We start from the raw sequence: 18,326 nt of genomic DNA, 5'->3' as shown, positions 1-18,326 counted from the left end.
AAAAAAAAAAAAGAAAGAAATGATGACAGGATATTGAAGACAGAGCTGCACTCCCATGCCCCCTGTTGCATTATTCACAATAGCCAAAACACGGAAACAGCTTGTGTGTCAACAGATGAATGATCAAGAAGATGTGGTATATAGGTATGGAATATTAGTCACCCATGAAAAAGAAGGGAATCTTGCCATTCACTGCAACATGGCTGGGCCTTGAGGGCATAACACTAAGTGAAATAAGCCACACAGAAAAACAAATACTGAATGACATCACACACTCATGGAACCTTTAAAGAAAGTGAGACTCATAGAAACAGTAGAAAAGCAGTCGCCAGGGGCTAGGGGGTGGGGGAAATAGAGAGTTTGGTAAAATGGTACAAACTTCCAGGTACCTGATGTATAAGGTCTGAGGATGTGATGTATAACATGGTGACTACAGTTGATAATACTGTATTGTATAGTCAAAATTTGCTTAAAGAATGAATGCAGGAGGGACACCTGGGTGGCTCAGTCGGTTGAGCATCTGACTTCATATCAGGTCATGATCTCATGGCTCATGAGCATGAGCCCCACATCGGGCTCTGTGCTGACAGCGTGGAGCCTGGAGCCTGCTTCGGATTCCATGTCTCCCTCTCTCTCTGCCCCTTCCCCATCTCACACTCTGTCTCTCTCAAAAAAATAAACATTAAAAATTTTTTTTTAAAAATAATGAATGAATGAATTGCCCAGTATACTGCCTGGGCCCTCAGGGACACTCAGTAAAAGCAAGTCGTCCCCTTCTCTCCCTGTTTGCCAGACTGAGGTTAAGCTGGAGAAGGCTTTGATCTTCCTAACATGAGCTAATCTAATCTAAGACTAGAAATCTCCCAGGGACAAGAATAGTGTTCTAATCAACATTGTTTCTCTGGCGGCGACTATAAGCATGGTACGATGGGGGAATAATACACTCTGGGGCGATTACGGAGGGCATGACATAGTCTCCCGGTCTTAGCTGCTCACCCATGCCCAGGAGAGAGAGCATGCATGAAGGTCAAAAACAGCAATAACCATAACCACAGAGGAAGGAGCAAAGAGCTAACAAACAGCAGAGACAATGAGGGGCACTGGGGTGCTGGGGAGGGAGGGACCCTAACTGCTTGGTTTTATCTGGAAAGGTTTTAGGCTTTCTACTCCAGACGGTGACCTTGAGTTGCCAGAATGCACCATGTTTTCTCACCTCTACACTCTTGCATGTGGCTGCTCCACTCCATCTGGGGTGCTCTCACCCTCTTGTCTTCCTTCTGAGCTTCTGCTCATCCTTGAGATTGAGCTCACTGTGACCCACTCTGGGAAAGCTTTCTTGAGCCCTCTGACCAGAGGTAAGCACTTCCTCTTGAAGTAACCCCTCACTGCTCTATGGGAGGGTATAATTATCTACACACACAGGTGCGTGTACCAACTATATGCAGAGTGCTCTACTAAGCTCTGGGGAGACTGTCGGGCTGCTCTTAAAGAACTTAACCAGAATACCCTAGTTATGGGGAAAGAATTCCTTTTTAGCCAGAAGAAAATTACATTAGGTCGAACCACATGAAACCACCATTTCAGCATATCAAAATGGCGGGATGTCGGTAATTCCTTACGGAACCACATGACGATTAACCATGCAGATTTGTCCAGAGCATTTCCAGTTTGCAGAATGATTTCCCCACTCGTGATCTCATGCAGTCCTCACGCTCTCTCTGGGCTTCAGAGCACTTTCGTTGTCATTTTGCAGATGAGTAAACTGAAGCCCAGAGAGAGATTGGATGCCCCAAGGCTCTTGGAGAGAGTCCGAGGCCAAGACAGGACATGGGCCCACGTTGTCTGCACCCACATGAGATGCTGATGTGTATTATTCAGTGTTAAACAGCCACTCGTGCTGGAGAGAAGGGGAGGTGCAGGAGGAGGGAACCCAAAACACACAGCCGGTATCACATAATCCAGACTGTGCAAGGATGGGACCTCATCAATCACTCATCCAGCCAGTATTTATTGAGCAACTACTAGGTGGGACACACTGAGCTAGACAATGAGGGAATGGAAGTGAACGGGAAAACCGGGTCCTGTCCTCTCAATGTTTATATTCTGGTGGGGATGACAGCCACAGCAAGGAAATAAATTAACCGGATGCTCTCAGAGAGTGATGACTCCTATGGAGCAAACAAATCAGGGCCATGTAAGGAGGAGGAGGGGTGGGTGAGTAGATGAGGTCCTAGAGAAGATGGGCAGAGAAGGCCGTAGGCCTGTGCTCTGTGTTAAGAAGACGGGGCCCAAGCACGGTTCTGGGGGAAGAACATTCCAGAGAGATAGACAAGTGCAAAGACCTTGAGGTTGGAATGAGTTTAGTGTGTCCAAGGTCAGAGACAAGGTCAGTGCGGCTGCAGCAGGTAAGAGGAGGACGCAGTGTGAGATAAGGTCTCTGCTTGCATGAAAGAAGCCAGAGAACATTTCCTGGGGAAAGCAAGCTTTTGGCCAGACTGTGAGGGATGAGTGGGGTTTGGAGCAGGCAAAGGCAGAGAGGACTCTACCATGAACGTGGCCTCGGATTCTCCAGGTTGGATGTGGCTGAGCCAACAAATCCGCCAAGACAGTAACCGTCACCATCCAGGGTTTATTGGCAAATAACCTTCACAAGTTTAGATCGAAGAAGAGACACTTCCCAGGGCACACTTAATCCCGGCCTTCCTCTTCAAACATTTAATTGGCTACTGATACAAAAGGAGTCAAATCTGTGGCACTTCCGAGTCTCGACTCAAGGACCTGGACCGATGGATACAAGCCTCAGAAGAACCGATTGGGGGGCAATGGGCAGAGTAACAAATAAGCAAAGCTGAACCCCCCCCCCAAAAAAAAAACTGGCTTATGCAAGAAGTAGTGAGAGTCCCAGCCCTGAAGGCATGTAAGCCAGGGCAAGCTGAGCACTTAGCAGGGATGTGGAGGGAGCTAAGGATCAGGAGAGATCCAAAGGATCACTTTGCACAGGGAAGCCCCACATGGCAGTTTGCCCACAGCAGTACCTGTTAAGACATTAACAATGCTCTTTTCCTCCCCACAAGTGTCCCAGAGTGAATGACAACTCATATGGACCCCTAACTTTTTTTAAAATTTAAATCCAAGTTTGTTAATGCCGGGAGCTGCACAGGCCTCGCTAGAGAACAGTCACAGCGAGGAAATGGCAGCGTTTGCACAGCTCCTTCCATGAGAAGCAAAACTGGTATCTCCTTCTGCTACTACTGGCTCATGTTGGAAATGAGCCTGCGGGTATTGACCAGGCCTCACAATATTCCAAATCAGACCGATATTCCCCACACAGATACCTCATAAGGAAAAGCATATTCCTGCCTCTTCAAAAAAGATTTTAGATGAAAGCACTGTGGATGATTGTCAAAAGGCTCTTGCTATGGGCCTTGTAGATCCAAGACTTAGATAATAAAGGGGATTAAGAACACAAGAGTTACAATTGAGCCTGGCCCTGAGACAAAGAGCCTAATTTAGAGTTTAGGAACAGATAAGGGCAGAACTTAAGTTAATACTTACACCTTTGCTAACTGGTGATGTATGGCAGTCCCTTCCCTAAGGCCTACTTTCCATACCCTCCCTTACACTGGCGGCTGGGATGAGGATAGATAAGAGTAGCTAAAACATAAACCCAAAAACAAAGGCTGACACATTTAGGGCCTCCATGGTGTTTACACATTCAGCATCAAGTCAAAAAAGTTTCCACAACTTATTAACCAGCTCAAAAACATTCGACCTGAGAGCCAGACAAAATGACCCCGAGCCTATCTATATAGGTCCTATCTTTGGGTTAACCTACGTCCTAACCTTTGCGTTAACAACTTAGAACAAATATGTATGTCATCCTGTTTTTCACTAAGAACATCCTGTTATTTCCTTAGTTGTAAGATTTACTCAACCTCACTATGATTCGGGTAATTCTGCAAGAACATTTCCGAAACACTTGTTCTTGTGCACTTTTCAAAGTATCTTATCACAAAGAGCTTCCCAGTGTAAAAATTCCTTTTTCTGATCTCATGTTGTTGTTGGACCTTTAAATAAAGACACCAAAACCGACAGTACAGAGATGCCTGCCTGGTGACCAGAAAGAATCTCGGGGCTCTCTCACTCTCTCTCGCTGACACCGTCCATCCTTCAGGGACCCCTGGACCGGCTGGAGCCGGCCTCCAGCAAGTTAACATATAGTGTAATAATGATTTCAGGAATAGAATTTAGTGATTCATCACTTCCATACAACACCCAGTGCTCATCCCAACAAGTGTCCTCCTTAATGCCCCTCCCCCTTTAGCCCTCCCCCCCCACATATGGACCCCTAACTTTAAGACCCTTTTCAACTCCAAGAGTCCGTGATTCTCTTTCCCACCCCATGGCCTCTCTCTACCCACTTCTGCCGCAGGACTCATTTGAATTGCACTTCCGCCGAGAACCCTGCCCTACATCCCCAGGCGGGGCGGAGGCTGGTTAGTTCCACTGCCTGGCAGACCTATTCCTGCATCACCAGCCTCAGTTTCTTTCTGGAAACCTACGGTGGGTTCTTAGGGGGTGAGCAGGGTAGGTGCATGACTCAGCCTGGCCAAGTGGAGAATTCCGACCATCCCGCCACGGCAATCTGCGTGGGGCCTGAGGGAGCTAGTGCTGAAGACCGAAGCCCACAGAGGCTGAGCAGAACACAGGACCGAGCCATGCCTTGAAGCCAATACCCCAACTTGTCACTTACCTGAGCCAGCACGTCCTCCATTTCATTAATCCAGTTGGGTAGGTTTTCGGCCACATGCAGAGGAGAGACAGCCGGCCATCCGGCTCCCCTGTTTGGTGTCCTCAGGGCACCTTGCATTTTCCCCGTGACAACTCTAGCACCCTTGCTTGTTAGGGTCCTATCTGACTCTCCCACCAAAACAGAAGTCCCGCAAGAGCAAGGTATCTGCCTACCCCCCTCCCAAGCCAGTGAGGAGCATGGCTCCCTCCCTCCCATCCCGGGGTCTCCACTCAGGTGAGAGACCCTGACCACCCTGATCACCCTGTCTAAAACAGCCCTTCCCATGATGCTCTGCTTCTCAGGCCACGTGGCTTCTCTGCGGAGCAGCTCTCCTGTTGATTGATGATATTTCCTATAGATTACATGTTTGTTAGTGTCCCATCTGTCTCCCCTGAGAATGTAAACTAATGAAACTCACATGGAGGGAGCAGGGACCTTGTTCCTCAGGGTCTGCACTGCAGAGCGCAGAACCTAGTAACCACGGTGAGCGAGAGAGTGAGTGTGCCGAGTTGGCATGGGAATGAGAAGGGATAATGGATGCAACCAGCTTAATAAAGCTCCTGGGTGAGGTTAAGGGCTCGATCGTGGTTAGCTGCTCTTTCTACCACCCCTGTCACTGGAATGACCCTGGAGTGCTAACCCCACCCTAGCTCTGTGCCAGGCACAGTGAGTGACACAGCTAACCCATTCAGAGCTAAAGCTAAGAGCTCTACATGTATTCTTTCACATAAGCTTCACAACATCCAGAGGTAGATATTATTATTATCTCTGGCTTACACATAAGAAAGGGAGGTGCAGAGAGGTAAATTAACTTGCCCATAGTCACACAGCTAAGTGGCAGAGCCAGGGATGCAACTGACAATGTGTGGCACCTGCATCCTTCACGTTAAACAGATGGTGCCTTGTGGAAATAAGCAAGGCAGTCTCCCCACCCAGAGACTGGACCAGCGACATGAAACAAAATGAGTGCCCACACATAATATTTAGTTAATTACCTATTCATCGCATCTGGGGGGATGGGAGCCACTCTGGGGCACAAAAGGCCCAACTTACAGTCTCCTCTCCATGGTGGGCATGGCTTTACCCTCATTTAAGCTAAAAGGTCACGTAAGCCATAATTTTAGCATCCTGCAACTCCAGAGGCTCCCGTGGAAGGGCGGCCTTACCCAAGATCTTTTCCTTCGAGGACTGGAAGTGGAGGAGGTGAGAGTGCAGACACAGAGGCAGAAGGCAGACTGGTGGTTACATTCAAGATTATACTTGAACTCATTTATAAAGTGTCACATGGAAAACGGGCCTTTAAATGGCAGCCGATGCTCCTTCGGGCTAGCATTTCTCTCCTCCCCATGCTTGAGAAGTGTCCCCGCTGCACCCTCTCTCTCCACTCACCTCTGAGCAGTGGACAGGCACCTTCCAGAGGCACCAAGAATTACATCAGAATTACATTTCTCTTGCTCTCTCTCAGGCAAGTGAAACAGTTCACTCTCATTGGTTCCCAGAGGCCCAGGGGGCCAGAGGAGGGTTAATAATAATAATAATGATACTGTGGGGCGCCTGGGTGGCTCAGTCGGTTAAGTGTCCGACTTCAGCTCAGGTTATGATCTCATGGTTCGTGGGTTCGAGTCCCGCGTCGGGCTCTGTGCTGACAGCTGGCTCAGAGCCTGGAGCCTGCTTCCAATTCTGTGTCTCCCTCTCTCTCTGACCCTCCCCTGCTTATGCTGCCTGTCTCTTTCTCAGAAATAAATAAAACATTAAAAATTTTTTTTAAAAAAGTGGTTCGTAGAATCAAGTTTATAAAAAAATAGTAATAATAATAATGATACTGTGTCTTCCCAGCCCACACTTCAGCAAGGAATGCCTGCAAATATTATCTTGCCTCAGCCCATATTATTAACCGGTAACTGAGCTTTAAGTCCTAAGTCACAGGTTGGAGTGAGGCCTCTGAGGTTAGTGAAATCCGAAAGCTGCTTCTAAGAATGGCTAGTTCAAAGGGTTAGCCCGCTGGCCCTCCCTCCTGTCTAAAGGTCTCAGTGGCCTCACTTATAAGATCAGCTCAACAAGGGTAAAGGCAAAGGAGCCTGATAGATCAGTTAGCAATGCTCTGCTGCTGGTAAAAGAACACCTGAATAACACACACAAACAGAATTGATTCAGTGGCTCAGTGATGTGAGGGCAGTGTCCATGCAATTTTCTTGTCCTTTCCCTCATAGTTATAAAATGGCTGCAACAGCTCCAGGCATCATGCCCACATTCCAGGCAGGATGAAAGGCAAAGGAGAGTTAAGGACACCTCTACCTATCCCTTTTACCAGAAGAGCAAAAGTTTTCTCAAAAACCTCAACCCCACCCCCAGCAAACTTCCATATACATCTCATTGGCTAAAATGGGATCACATCAACACACCTAGCTGTAATCTAGATTAATCCTCACCAGAGAAAAATGTTGGGCAGAGGTGCTGGATAAACCAGCTAACAGTGCAGGGTTGTGGAATGAGCACTCACCTGGGAGTCTTCTAACTCCCGGGTCTATGACCTCAGTTTCCTCACCTATGAAATGAGAAGCATTGAACCAGATGATCTATAGCTCTGACACTGAGTCAGTTTATGACTTCTACAGAAATAGCAGGGGCTGCCACAGAAAGGCAACAGGCTATAATCCCCAGTTCCTTGCTCCACTCTGAAATTATAGCCCCAAGCACTAGAGGCCTTAGAGCCTGGTCTAAGAGGAAAAGAATTATGGCCATGGGGAAATCAGAGGGACTGGAGGCTCTGGGCTTCTTTCCTTGTTCATACTGCTAATTCCCCCAAGGGTTGGGTGTGTCCAGGATATCTTCCAACTGAAACTCATATAACCTAAACTAACAGTAGAAGCAATAACAATAATACCAAACATTGAGTAAAACTTTACTATGCACCAGACACTATGCTAAGAGCTTCACCTCCATTATCTTTTCAGATCCTAAAAATGTCATAGTGTAGCCATTCAATAGATGAGTAAACTGAGGCTCCAAGGCATGCCCTTGCCCAGCATCACACAGCTATGAAGTGGAGGAGCTGGGGTTCACTTGACATTGATCCTCTACCCACCTGTTGTCTTGCTATCCTTTTTCCCATGACAATCCTATGGGATATACTCTGTCCTCTTCTAAAAAAAAAAAAAAAAAATCGAGTCCGCGACTTTAGATGCTTGGCCTAAAGTGACCAGCTGGTCACTGCTAGGGGTCATATTGGAAAAGAGCACTCACTCTGGGCCACATTCGAGCCACGATGCCATTCTGTGCAGGAGTCTGCCTGGGCAAAAGCCTCTGGGAGGCTTCTCACTGTTGGAGCTGTCCTGTATAAGCCCTGCCAGTATGGGAGGTTCCAGAAAACCCATCTGTGTGGACCTTGGTTGACCTTTCCTGCTAACTCTGGAATTTGCCTTTGAAGTAATACCCTAGGAGGGGCATCCTGGGTGGCTTTTGCTCCTTTGGAGGGGGTTCTTGTAGAAAGTATGGGTGTGGGAGGAGCTGGAGGCTAAGAGCACAGGTCAATGTCTATCTAAGCGGCTGTTCTGGGGCTCAGATTGGGCAGTGATGGGGGTGAAAAGAGGCTTTGAGCCCCACAGCCCCCCTCTGTGACTCTCAGTTCCCACAGGAGAAGGCAAATCGGGTGATAGCCATGGCTTCCCAGAAGATAAAACCCCAGCACACTGGTCCGAGGAATTGTGGAAGCCTGACTCTTTGGGGCTACCATTTACAGCTGTGCAGCGTGCAGATTCCCCTGCCAGATACGGTGGCCCTGCGAGTCTCCCCTTAAATCCCACAGCAGATCCACGGCCAGGCCACACTCAGTTCCCAGGTGGAGGAGACAGAAGCACTTCTTGGGAGGATGCAATGTCACCTGGGATGCCCTCAGGAGTCAAGAAGAAGCTCAGGAGATCTGCACGGCCCACGTCAACACCCCTGCTTCAGTGTACATATCCCCACCCGCACATAAAGAGTGGCCCCGATCAAGGTGGGCTCCTGGCAAGACCCTACCTCCCTCTCCCCTGGCCCAACACGCACCAACTCATGACCACGACGCTACTCGCGTTATCTCCTTATCCCCAATTGCATCAACCCCCATGAGCAGCCCAGGATCTCCAGTCCACTCTCATCCTCTAGATTCTTCTTCACTCGGTCTGCAGATGGAGAGGCCCCTTCCCTACTTTCTTTTTCTCCACAGCCCTCACCCCCACTATGAAACTCTGTTTTACTTATTGATTTGTCCACGCTCTGCCTCCCACATCATGAAGGGAAGTTCTATGGGGGCAGGGATGTCACTGCCTTCTCCTCAGTATCTTGATGGGTCCCAATACATAGGGGAACGTCAACACACGGTGGTCAGACAACCCAACGAATGAACGGTGAACGACCGCAGTAATGGATGCCTAACTAAAAGCAGCCTACAGAAAAGTGAGCCTTCTCTTATTTTACATCACAAAAAGTGCAGAGGACAATTGCTCCCGGGTTGGATAAGTTGGCAGCTCCATGATGTGAGGGAGCCAGATAGTTTCTGGATGGTTCTCTGGGCTTTCCCATCATGCTTGCAACACAGCTGTCCCAGCTCAAAACATCACATCAGCACGGACACCGTCCAAACGCAGGCAGGAGCAAGTCTCCGCAGGCCCCTCCAATCGTCTTTAAGAACGAGGAAAAATTTCCCAGAAGCCCCCGCAGCCTCATTGGGCAATTTGCATCACGTGCCTATGCTGCAACCCGCCATTGGCCAGCAGAAAGGGAGGACGTGTTCCATTACACCAATCAGCGTTCAGCGCCGCCCCCCACGCTGGGGAGAGGCCCGGAAGCTGAACTGAGCCTGAACACAGTAAGAAGGGAAGCGGGCAGGCGACCGCCCGGGGAGGACCGCCGGGGAGGACCGCCGGGGAGGACCGCCGGGGAGGACCGCCGGGGAGGATCGCGGGAAGCCGACTCCGCCTGCGTGCTCCCGGCGCGTTGCTGCTGCTCACGCTCCTGTGCTCCTCACAAGGCCCTCATGAAGGAGGATGGCCGAGAAGGCACTGATGTCACCAGGTACGGGTGCTGGACATCCAAGTCAAGGCATCTCCCCGAGGAGGGTGCCTCGTGTAGAGGACCCCTTTCCTTGGGAGAGCCCCACATCGCTCCCTCCTTCTCCCCGCCCCCCACATGCACCTTATTCTTTGCCACATCATTACTCCCCTCCATCAGGCAGAGCAATGAGGCAAGCTGGCTCCCCTCCCCCCACCTCTTGCGACAGCCAAGCACCAAGCTCAGGGATAGGAGGCCAGTCATCCTTTGAGATAGCCAATGCTCATGGCTGTCACTGAGCACGGGACCGAGTGGGTGGTGCCTGCTGAGTGAGTGCCAGCTCCATGGCTCAAAAGGGAAAAGGGAATGGCTGAAGCCAGGACCAAAGGGAGTTCGACATTTCCATCCAGTGGGAATGTGATCACTACGGAACGGACATGTTCAACTTCATTTTCCCTAGGCCCAGCAAGACTCCAGCTCCCCCCTAATAGGGCTGGCCCTGCCGCCCCCAAACTGTTCTCGGCAGGACTCCTTCGAACGTCCTAGGGCTCCACACGTCCACGAAGTCCTGACACCAAAATGCCAGGGCCCCTTAGCTCAGCCTGTCCCATCCTGAATCTAGTCTTCAGACTTGATGTAAATTACAAACTCTCCAAGTCCTGCCTGTGAAATGAAAGCAATAAACCTCTAGTGCGGATTCTTCTGAGTACTTCGTGGATCACAGAATTAAAAGCCATTGGCCCAAGGTAGGTGTTCAGTAAAAGTTCTACTTCCGTGCCCCTCCCCTAGATGGCAGTGTCCACCCTGCAGACAAGCCTACATGATCCTGACACTGGGAATCAGCGATCACTCCCCTAAATTTGTTAGGATGCTCCGGGCTACAGGTAATAAAAGCCCTGACAGAACGTGGCTTAGATGATAAGGAATTTATTATCTCACATGACAAGTAATCCACAGTCTAGGAGTAGAAAATTCAGTGCTTCAATACCACCTTCAAGGACCCAGGTGTCTGCCTACTTCCTATTCTGTTATCTTTCACAGGCCTTAAAGGCCCATGAAGGCTGCAGCACTTCCGGCCGTCATGCAACACATTCAGAGAAAAAGGAGCTTCCTACCATGTATCTTTTTTTTTTTTTTTAACGCTTTCCAGGATAAGAAACAACAGATTTCCGATCTGTCCCTTGAATCAGGCCAATCATGGTCTCCTCAATGGGGCTAAGAAAGAGCCCAGCATCTAATGAAGCACATAGTTCCCCCAGGCAAGGAAGCAAGGTGGAGGAAGCTTTTGGCTGAGGCACCAACAGGGTCTGCCACACATCTGCTTCCCGGGGCAGCCCTTCCCACCACTACTTGCTGCACTAAAGAATCACCCAAGCTGATGGCCACATTCTCAGTATCCTCATTCCGCCTGTAGCACTGGTTCTCAAATTCATGTGCACCTTGGAATCGCTTGGTGAATTTTTTTTTTTTTTTTTTTTAATATTTGATGCCTGGCTCTCCATCCCAGACATTCTGAGCTTGGGGATTATTTAAATCACCTAAGATGAGCTGTTTGGGGAGTGACAGAGAGAGAGAATCTCAAGCAGGTTTCAGGCTCAGCGTGGAGCCCAACGTGGAGTTCGATCCCACGACCCTGGGATCATGACCTGAGCTGCAATCAAGAGCTGGATGCTTAAAGTGACTGAGCCCCCTGGGCGGCCCATAGATGAGTTGATGTTTGAGAGCCACTTGTCCATACCGGCAGCCCTCAGCTTTTAAGGTACATCAGAATTGTCCCTGGCATTTCTGATTCAGGAGGTCCAGGGTGGGGCCTGAGGGTTTGCGTTTCTAATTTCTAACAAGTTCCCAGGGGATCCTGATGGCCCTGACCCAGGGACCACATTTGGGCAAACACTGGTCTGCATTAGTGCTTTTTAAACTTCAATGTGCCTATGACTCACTTGGAGAATCCTGCTAAAATGTAGATGCAGGTCCACTAGGTCTGAAACGGGACCCAGGAGTCACCTTTCCAACAGGATCCCAGGTGAAGCTCACAGTCCAAAGTACATAACAGGGTCTAGAGCAGAGTTTAGCAAACTAGGGCCCACAGGCCAAATCCAGGCCACTGCCTTTTTTTGGTAAAGTTTTATTAGAACTCCACCTCACTCATTGATTTACCCATTGTCTCTAGCTGCTTTTGCAGCATCAGAGTTGAGTGGTTGCAGTAGAGACCACATGGCCTGCAAAGCCCAAAATATTCACTGTCTGGTACTTTATCCAAAAAAAAAGTTTGCAGACCCTGGTCTAGAACGATCACTGATTTTCAAATTTGGCTGTATGCTGGAATCACCTGGAGTCTTAAACGCTACTGATCCTACTTCTAGAGATTCTAATGTTACTGGTATAAGGTTCAGTTTGGGCATCCAGGTATTTGTAAACTTCCCAAATGATTCTACTGTGCATTTGGGAACCACTGGTCCTCTGGACGCTCTCCCAGCCCCTATCGCTGCACCAGACCTTCCGTCCAGCACACCCTTAGCGGGGCTCTGCTTCCGGGCTTCTGGTTCATCAGCCGCTCTAATTAAACAAGACAGTGTGGGAAGGGCCTGAGCGGTGCCCCTCCCCAGGGGAGCATTCTGGAGGTGTTTCCCCTCGTTTGGATATGTGAGGTTTGGCATACCCGTTCACAATAAACAAACGGGCATTTCCATCCCTTCCAGCTAAACCTCGTCTAGACTGAATGTGCTACAAAGTCCATCTGGCCTTCCAGCCTACTGAGAGAGTCACAATTGTCTCCAGACCGTGGCATGAAGCCACTCACCAGATGTGCTCCTGGCAAAAAAATGTGAATTGTCCTTCTTGGAAAGAAAGGAAAGATCTACTGGCAACGGGAAGTGGGTTTTCAAGCCTCCGTTTCCAAACGCAGTGCACAGGCCCTTGGCAACGGGCTGCAGTTGAAGCCCCCAGGAGTCCCGTGGTCCAACACTTGCAGAGTCCTTCAGGAAACCTCAGACCCTGACTTCAGAAGAATTGTTATTTAAAAAGTCATATGGGCGCTGCCGGCAAGTCAAAAATTAAAAACAGTTCCGTCACGTCATTATACATTTTTCCAAATCGATAGAATGGACGACACCAGGAGTGAACTCTAATGTCAGCTGTGGACTCCGGCCGATCATGGTGTGTCAGAAGGTTCCTCAGTTGTGACAAATGTACTGTGCTGGGGGGATGCTGATAGTGGGGGGTGGGGGGCACCGTGCATATGTGGGGGGCAGGGGCTACATGGGAAATCCCTGTGCCTTCCCTTAAAACTACTCTCATAATGGGGGTGTCTGGGTGGCTCAGTGGTCTAAGCATCCAACTTGGGCTCAGGTCATGATCTCGCGGTTTGTGAGCTCAAGCCCCGCATCGGGCTCTGTGTTAAGGGCTCGGAGCCTGCTTCGGATTCTGTGTCTCCCTCTCTCCCGGCCCCTCCCCTGCTCACACTCTGTCTCTCTTGCTCTCAAAAATAAATAAACATTAAAAAAAAAACCACTCTCATAAATAAATAGTCCCACTACTTCTCAACATACTGTGGAGCTTGGGGGCTTCAAGAAGCATTGAATGGACATATATTATTTTCACTCAAGAACCACATTCCCCTTGGGGCCCCTGGGTGGCTCAGTCGGTTAAGCGTCTGACTTTAGCTCAGGTCATGATCTCACAGTTCGTGGGTTTGAGCCCCACATCGGGCTCTGTGCTGACAGCTCAGAGCCTGGAGCCTGCTTCGGATTCTGTGTCTCCCTCTCTCTCTCTGACCCTCCCCCATTCGTGCTCTGTTTCTCCCTGTCTCAAAATTAAACATTTAAAAAAAAATTTTTTTTTTTAAAGAACCACATTCCCCTTACTCTGGAGTCATAACTGCCTTCAGGAAGGTGTTTCAACTCTACCAACTATGCGAGCTGCCACCTTCCTCAGCCTCTGTGCGTCTGGCCGCAGCTGACCCACTCAGGAAGAAGCCCTAATTCAATTTGGGCCACTCAGGACCACCCTGGCCTCAAGGGGTTGGCCTAGAGCCGGGCTTCTGACTCACCCTGGGCCAGTCTGTTCCCTGGGATGTCAGAGCAGACAAAATGAGCCCCAGTCCCTCTCTTGTGGGGAAGCTGAGCTTTGTAGGGAAAGGAGTGTCAGCACATTTCCCAGGATGGGGACAAAGCCAGCCTGAAAGAATGAAGCCAACATCCAGATAAAGATGGGATGGGGAGAGAGTGCTTGCAGCATTCAAGATTCCCCATCCCCATTGTCCCTGATGCACAACCGTGTCCCTTCTCATGATCATTTGACCCAAGACATCCTCTCTGTGCTTAAAGTGGTTTTAATTTGGTTTCTGTTACATACAACTAACTGGCTACTGTAGGGAAACGCCACCAGGAAAAGCATGTTGGTGAAGGGCTGCGATGAACCAGGGTCCCTCAGCTGGACCCAAGGTGCAGCACCTCTTGGGTGGAGCTTCGAGCAAAGAAAATAAGGGGTGCACAGTTTTCTTGATACTATAGGAAGGAGGAAAGGACACATATTGGCTGTGTTTTCTGCAGCAATAACACTACATAACTAACTCCAAAGCTCAGAATCTCAAAAAGAAACATTTATTTTTTGTACTCCAGGCATAATGGTATCATTCTACTGAGGTGGACTGGATTATTCTCAATTCTTCACTCCCTCTCTGTGATAGAAATGCATGCCCTTTGCCATGTGGTTCTCCAGCGCCTCCCATTAGAGTAGATTCTTCTCCATTGCTGTGGGATTTGATCACGTGACTTGTCTTAGCCAGAGGAACATGAGGAGAGGTGAAGTGGGCAGAGACCAAATGTGCTTGCACAGTCTGACTTGGCTTCTTGTGCTCCATCACTGCCTGAGAAAAGCGTGCCCTCGGTAGATGCTCCTTCCAGAGTATTGTTAGGTGAAGCAGACCTCAACCCGGGGCCAAGCTGGCCAAGCCTAACAGAACCACAGCTGACACACAGGACCACATGCTTGGTGCTGCATGCCAGTGAGTCTGGAACTGTTTGTTTGTTACCCGGCATTGTTTCGGCAGCCAGTGAGTCTGGAACTGTTTGTTACCCGGCATTGTTTCAGCAGACACCTGACTGACAGATGACGCAACTAATGTAGGTCGTACTTACTGTAGCACAGCCACTGCACTAGATGCTTAGCGTGTGTCCTCTTACTTAATCCTTCAACTCAGTGAGGTAGATACGATTATACCTGGTTCATAGATGAGGCAGTGGAAGGTCACAGAATCTATTTTCCCAATTCAACAGTACAGATAATGATGGAACAGAGATTGACAGGTACTGACTCGGTAGATTGCTCAGCCCTTAACAACACATGGGGACTTTTCTTCATTTGAGTTAGGAAAACAACCAAACACATGTTCCAAAGGGTCCCAGCCTTGATTATTGTATTTACATTAGCATCAGATCCATTATGATACAGGAGAAAGGAGCTCAGTGGTGGCTGTTGCTGTCAGCCAGAGGGAGAGAAAGTTCCATCTAGTTCCCAGCAGGCTGAGGGAAGAGGCCTGATGCACAGGTTCAATGTGTGGAAAAGGTCATATGTACCCCTGTGGCTCTGGCCTGTCTAGGTACCCTTCCTCCCTTCCCCCTTATGAGTAAAACATCAGTGTTCTTCAGGTGACAAAGTACCCAGCTCGAGAGATGAACCATAATTGATTGGTCCAAACTAGTCGTGCCATCTTACTTCCCTTTGCCAGGTACTAGGTCCAGGTGTGGGCATCCAGCCTGGTTCTGGAAACTTAGATGCTGAGAAAGGTCTACCATGTGCTTCTGGGAAAGCTATGTCTCCCTAATAAGAGAGGAACACCTTCTCCCTTTCTGCCTGGTCACTGGAGTGAGGACATGACGCTCAAAGCTGGTGCAACCATACTTCAGTCATGATAGAAGACATCACCCACCACACTGGGAATGACAGAGCAGTAAGGCTGAAAGATCTGGGTCCATGACTACATCACTGAGTTGTTGAAACAGCCCTATAACTACCTAATTTCCTGTTATGCAAACAATCTTATACGTTAGGCCAGTGGTAGTTTGGCTTTCTATTATTAGCAGCCAAATGCATCTGTCTTAGTTATCTATTGCTGCATAAAATCACCACAAACTTAACCATTTAAAACAACACACATTTATCATCTCATTTTCTGGAGGCCAGAAACCCAAGCATATCTGGGTCTAATGCTTCAGGATCTCTCAAGAGGCTGCAGTCAAGGTTTCTGGTCAGCCTGGGGTCTTGTCCGAAGGGACTCTAGTTTGTGACACATTTTGGGTCCTTGCTGGCTGTTAGCTGGAAGCTACCCTCAGCTTCCTGCCAACATGACTGCTCCACAGGACAGCTCAGAGAACAGCATCAAAGCCAGTAAGGGGAGTCCTTCAGCACAATGGAAGTCAGAATCTTCCATGATGTACTCACACAGGGGACAGACATCCCTTCACCCTTAGCATACTCCATTGGTTAGACACAATTATAGGTCCCACCCACTCACATGGAAGGAATTACACACGGGCATGTGTGCCAAGAGGTGTGGGTTATTAGAGCCGCCCTGCAGCCTGCCCACCATAACACCCTTATTGATAACCCCTATCAAGAAATCCTTCTGATTAAAATCCGCCCACCCACCTTGCCCGGATCCTGAGTAAAACAACCTACCTCCTAAAAAATACTATTGAGGCACTTGGAAAAATTTTAATATAAACTATATATTATATGATATGATGAAAACGGTGCTGATTTTGTTAAGTGTGCTAATGGCCTTGTGATTAGATAAGAAAAAGACCATGTTTTAGAAATACATAATACAGTATGTCAGGATGAAATATGTTGGGATGAAATGCCATGATGTGTGAAGTTTGCTTTCAAATATTTCAGCCAGGAGAAACAAAAAAAAAAGAAAAAAAAAAGAATAGAGCAAATGTGCAAAAACATGGTAATTGTTGAATCTAAGTGATGAAGATATGAGAATTCATTCAACTTTCAAGTCTGTTCAAAAATTTTTAACAATTTTTAAAAAAAAATCTGGCAACCCTTTCCTGACTTCCTTAAAGCCAAGAACTCTACATGAGACATACAGGATTGAGCAAAAGTGTGTTCAGACACGAGTGGCTCTGAGATGATGATGGAGTTGTCCTCGAAGGTCTGCCCCTGCCTCCTTCTCCCTTGTGCCCCTCTCCTAAGCATGTGCCCTAGGTCTGCCATCCAAAACCATGCCTAGGTTCCCAAACAGATGGTGTTTCTTTGTGCCCACTCCAAATGTTCGCATTGTCTGCACCTTTACCCAGAGATTTCTTCCAATACCTTCCTCAGTTCCATCTATCTGGTCTACCTCCAAAATTCAACTCAAGTGTAAGTTCCTCAAATAAGAGTTCCCTGAACCTATCTGCTAAGAATGGACCCTCCCTCTCTGGAGCTCCCTTTGTGCCTTATGCAGATGATTATTACAGCATGTATCACAATATATTGCAAGTATTTATCTTCAGGTCTGATTCCCCTACCAGGCTGAACTTCTTGAGAAGGAAGTTTCTCATTCTTCCCAGTATCCACGGTGATTAACACAGGGCCTGGCACATGGTAAGTGCTAAATAAATTTTCGTTGTAGAAATAAATGAATGGTTGAATGAACAGATAAATAAGTGAAAATATCTAGCACATAGCAACAATATCTAGACACCCAATTTCAACGTGTTGATCAGATAGCGATGAGTCCTGTAAAAGGTTCAGCTTGCTCAATGATTTCCACAATCCAGACAAGCACTCCCCAGACACCTGAGTCTCCTCTGGGCTAAATATGGGAGCTACTGCAAATCCCAATACAGAAAAGACTCTAGTGCACTGATGGTAAGACAAAGCACCAGGCACAATTCCCTTGTGTGACTCAGCAGTAAACACCAAGAAACAGTTCGTAAAGAGATGCTGCAGAAATTGTCTTAGAACTGGCTTTAAGGCAGCTTTGTTGACAGCTGCTATTCTGTGCAGGCAGGACTCAGAACAAAACCATGGGATAAGAAGGTGGATTTGGGCTCAATATCAAAGGTTTTCTTTAAAAGTTAGAGTTCCCGAGGATGCCTGAGTGGCTCAGTCTGTTAAGCATCCAACTTGGGCTAAGGTCATGATCTCATGGTTTGTGAGTTCGAGTCCTGCTTCGGGTGAGCTTGTGTCCTGCTTCAGGTGAGTAAGAGCCCTGCTTTGGGTGAGCCCTGCTCCTCTCTCTCCCTCTCCCTCCTTCTCCCTCCTTTCTCTCTCTCTCTCTCTCTCTCTCTCTCTCTCCCTCTCTCCCTCTCTCTCTCTCCCCACACAACCCACTCGCACTCTCCCTCTCTCGCAAAAAAAAAAAAAAAAAGAGTTTTGCAGTAGTAGGAAAGGCTGCCTCATAGAATCAGGAGTTCCCTATTAATTGAAAAGCCAATGATTATTAAATAAATATCAAGCACCTACTGTTACAGATGTTGGGTCACTACAGTGAACAACATAGAAAGATACG

General features: G+C 48.3%; 1 long non-coding RNA gene across 1 annotated transcript; it reads left to right on the top strand.

Moving 5' to 3' along the window:
• The first annotated feature begins 9,693 nt into the window (after positions 1-9,693).
• LOC120230707 lies at positions 9,694-11,404 on the top strand. Its single transcript, XR_005528127.1, has 3 exons — positions 9,694-9,844; positions 10,610-10,704; positions 11,328-11,404. It is a non-coding gene; the product is annotated as an uncharacterized LOC120230707 (long non-coding RNA).
• Positions 11,405-18,326: the final 6,922 nt, after the last annotated feature.

This window comes from Hyaena hyaena, unplaced genomic scaffold (assembly GCF_003009895.1).
Source record: "Hyaena hyaena isolate Hyena2069 unplaced genomic scaffold, ASM300989v1 scaffold_46, whole genome shotgun sequence".
In the NCBI taxonomy this organism is placed as follows: Eukaryota; Metazoa; Chordata; class Mammalia; order Carnivora; family Hyaenidae; genus Hyaena; species Hyaena hyaena.
This window is presented reverse-complemented; position numbering and strand designations above follow the sequence as displayed.